The sequence below is a fragment of the Camelina sativa genome, chromosome 14, assembly GCF_030686135.1.
Source record: "Camelina sativa cultivar CO46 ecotype springtype chromosome 14, ASM3068613v1".
NCBI classification, from domain to species: Eukaryota; Viridiplantae; Streptophyta; class Magnoliopsida; order Brassicales; family Brassicaceae; genus Camelina; species Camelina sativa.
The window spans coordinates 18,842,228-18,846,250 of record NC_141893.1 but is presented as its reverse complement, the minus strand read 5'-3'; the positions used below and the strand labels follow the sequence as shown (position 1 = coordinate 18,846,250).

The 4,023-nt window shown below is 38.3% G+C and overlaps 1 non-coding gene across 1 annotated transcript; it reads left to right on the top strand.

The window, feature by feature from the left end:
- The first annotated feature begins 3,916 nt into the window (after positions 1-3,916).
- Positions 3,917-4,023, top strand: LOC147928406 (small nucleolar RNA R71). Its single transcript, XR_015581021.1, has one exon. It is a non-coding gene; the product is annotated as a small nucleolar RNA R71 (small nucleolar RNA).

Genomic DNA, 4,023 nt, shown 5'->3' with positions numbered 1-4,023 from the left:
CATCATCATAATCACATAAAGGAAAGGGTTTGATCTTTGTGAAATCATAATAAGAGAATATAGATTAGGAGAAAAAAGAAAAAATTGCTATTAAAAATGTAGAAGAACTCAATCTTTCAACAAACCAAGAGTAAGAAAGCTTAAGAACCATAAAAAAACTGCTAAACAAAAGATAAAACAAAATAAAAGTCTCCCCTTAATAGGGTTAATGTATTTATAGGAAAATATAAGGGAACCCAGGTCAACCCAAAACAGACCGGGTCAAACCCAGGTCAAAACTAAAACAAGTGTGGACTTAGGCGGCTACGGGGTGGTCTTGGCCGATTGGTGAGGTCGTGTGGCTCCATCGGCCATCACTTTGCCGATTGAATTGGCCGCGTGTGGCTCCTGTCCGTCGTCTAAGTGGGTTCAATCTGCCAGACTTGGACTGATTGAGTGTGGCCAATGGCTTCACGTGGGCAAGGTTTTGCCTATTGGATTGGCCGCGTGTGGCTCCTGATCTTGACATCGACGAGTGGCATCGGGCAGGGTTTGGCCAATTGGAGGTGGCCGATGGGGTCAACCGGGGAGGCTTTGACCGATGGGCTAGGCCGGTGATGCTCCCTGATCTTGTGTCATTTCTCCACTTCACTCTTTTTTGCTTCTTTGCACCAAAACAAGTCCAAGAACCTGAAAGATAACACACTAGATGCATATGCTCCTAAAACAACCTAGAATGACAAGATTATGCAACAACAAGGCTTAAAACCCAACAAAAACACAAGATATCAACTTCCCCAAACTTATCTTTTGCTAGTCCTCAAGCAAGAACTAAACAAAAAGTGAGAGAGAAAGGTCTGGAAAAAAGAACTCAGAACCAAAAAGTATCGTCAAAGGATTCAAACCACAGTCCTTAAATGTAATGCAATGGTGCTAAGATCAATCAAAGTGCTTACAAATATTTTTCTATGCTTATCATAATGTACCACTCTAGTTCACCTTCTATCTATTGGTAAAGACTTGCAATACTATTGAACATCTCTTTCACATTCATTAAAGTGTTTGGTGTAATCTTGCAAATGGAAAATGGATCAAGCTCAACTGGTTTAAGGACAAGATCTTTCAAAGGTGGTTGGCACAAGTATTTTTGGGTGGTTTACTTTCAAACAAAAGGAATACTAGATAGTTGTGAAACCAATCTTAGATTGAAAACAATGTGGGCATACAAAGCTTAGCTCTTGATGTTCTACTCACCTAGAAGCATATCTACCCTTTTTCTCATCCTTCGTTTCTTTAATTCTAACCCAAAAACTCAACTTGTTTCAACTTAAATCCCTTATCTTCTTTACTTATGGCCTTATTCACTTCTCTTTTTTTTTATATAAATCTCTAAGGTTACTCTTTACTATAAACACTAGCTCTTTTTATTCATTCTAGTCTAGCCTCCAAATCTTATTAGACTTTGCTTTAACTCTTCCTTTTCTTTCTTTGAAGCTTTTCTTGGAGACAATAACAAAACTTTTCTCTTTCTTTTTACTTAGAGACTTAGAGCTTTTAATCATTCTTAACCTTATAGACTCTTTTTTTTTTATGACCATGTAAACCTTCCTTTTCTTTTCTTTTTTTTCTTTTTCCCAAACCTGAACCCAAATCAACATTATAACCACCTATTCCTTTCCAAAAAAGTCCTATTAGCTAGTTCTAATGATTCCAAACCTAGCTAAAACAAGAGGCAGTTCTTTGTCGTTCTCAATACTCTCAAGGTTTCACACCCTATAGCATTATCAAAAAAGAGGCTTCACTGAACAAATCAACACAAGGCTTGAAAGAAAAGGTTGGCGTTCAAGAATATGGCAAGAGATTGGGTTAATCAAAACAGAGTGGCAAATAGAGATTGTTAACCCAAATGAAAGTTCTATGAGCTAGCATTCATAATCCATGTGCAAGATAATTTAAAGATCAAATTAAAGTCCAAATAATATAGAGATGCAGCAATGTTCATGCAAGCTTTACACTAAAAGAAAGTGCTTTCAAGTGCCACAATGCTTTAAGCTTAGACTCTTCATTTTTTCCAAAGACTAAACAAGCACCAATGAACTATGAATGAGGGTTGTGGGTTCAATCCTCTACAATGGCAACTAAGGAAGAGGACAAAGACTTGAATGATCAACATGTTGATCTATCATTCAAGCTTTTCATCTTCTTCACTAGTGATTGTTCCACAAAATATTGTAGAGGAAGGTTTGATAGGATAGGATGTGTTGGGATATACTTGAAGAAGAGTTACTCCCTTGTTTTGGAAATCAATGCTTGCCCCCACAGTGTTGAGAAAGGGAGTTCCTAGTATGAGAGAGAACTTGTTGGTTTCTTTCATCTCAACTAACATGAAGTCTGTTGGAACTGTGCAATCACCAACCTTGAGTGGATAGTTCTCAATCAAAGCAAGTGGAGATTTTGAGGAAGCATCTCCAAACATGATGGAAGAAGAGGGTTGCTTCATGTCTTTGATCCCAAGACTCTTTACTATATCAAGTGACATCACATTAACACTTGCTCCTAAATCACATAATGCATCATCAAGTTGTAAGGCACCAAGTTAGCAAGGTATAGTGAATCTGCCAAGATCTTCAAGCTTGGAAAGTGATTTTGGTCCAGGCTGTTGTTCACTTGGTTAATCAAAGATTCCCATGATTTCTTCCACCTTCTCTTTGTTTGCTATAATATTTTTGATGAACTCTATATGGAGAGAAACTTGAGACAATGTATCCACATAAGGAAAAGGTGCTCCAACTCTATTCATATTCGCTTTGAAACTTGAGAGCACTTTCTTTTTAGCTTTTATAAGAACTCTTTGGGGAAATGGATTATAAAGAGGAAGAGCAACACTTGACACATCTTTGTTTTCAACATCCTTGGCAACTATATCATCTCCTTTAGAGCATTTCTCAGTCTTCTCCACTTTATCAACCACTAAGCTCTCAACACTAGAACAATATAGAAGAGTAGAGATCTCTTCAATTGATCGTTCATTCTCATCCGTAGTGTGATCAACTTTTGATTTTTCAAAATGCATACCCTAAACCGTGTTCACTTCTTTCTTGAAGATAGCATTGCAAAACTCCTTGGGATTGGTCTCTGGTTTACCCGGAAGAGTACCCATTTGTCTCGTTGTAGAAGAGGCAGCTTTTCCATGGACTTATGTTTGCAACCTCTCAATCTTAGCATTTAACTCACCATATACATTATCAACCTTGGTTTGCATAGCTTTCATTTAAGTGGCAAGCTCAATAGCACCTCTCCCTGTCCTTCTAGTAGTTGGCGAAGTAGAGCATTAATATCATCTTCTTGGCCTTGAGGGTGTGGTAAATTCAGTTGGGGCTGAGGTTGAGGATAGGCTTGAGGCTTGGCTTTCTAGTTCCCTTGAGGTTGAGGCTGATAATTGGGTTAGGAAGGAAAACCGGGATGCCTTTATGGCGGATAAGTCTGATCTTGCGGGTTCTCTACATTAGTACTGCGGTAAGAGAGATTTGGATGGTTGCGGTAATTGGGATTAAACTTGTTATACCCCTGGCCACCAACATAATTGACCTCTTCTTGTCTCTCAACACAAGCTTCCATACCTTCTTGATAACCTTGATAAAGTTCACACTCATTGACAAAGTGAATTGGCTTTTGATTTGCAAGAATCATCTTATCCATCTTATCATTCAATGCTTTGATCTCCTTGTCGTGCTGCTCATTCATATCAGATTGATCCCTTGGAGTTCTATCATAATCCTCTCCATAGCTTCCATCACTTTGAACAAGATTCTCCACCAAAGTCATACCAGCATCAACATCTTTGCCAAGAAAATTACCAATACTTGCTGTGTCAAGCAACATTCTTATCTTTGGTAGTACCCCTCTGTATAATGTGCTGAGAAGAGACTCCTTAGAGAAACCATGATGAGGACATTGCATAGTATAGCCCTTGAATCTTTCCCATGCTTCACAAAAACTCTCATTTCCTTTTTAAGCAAAGCTTGATATTTCATTCTTTAGCTT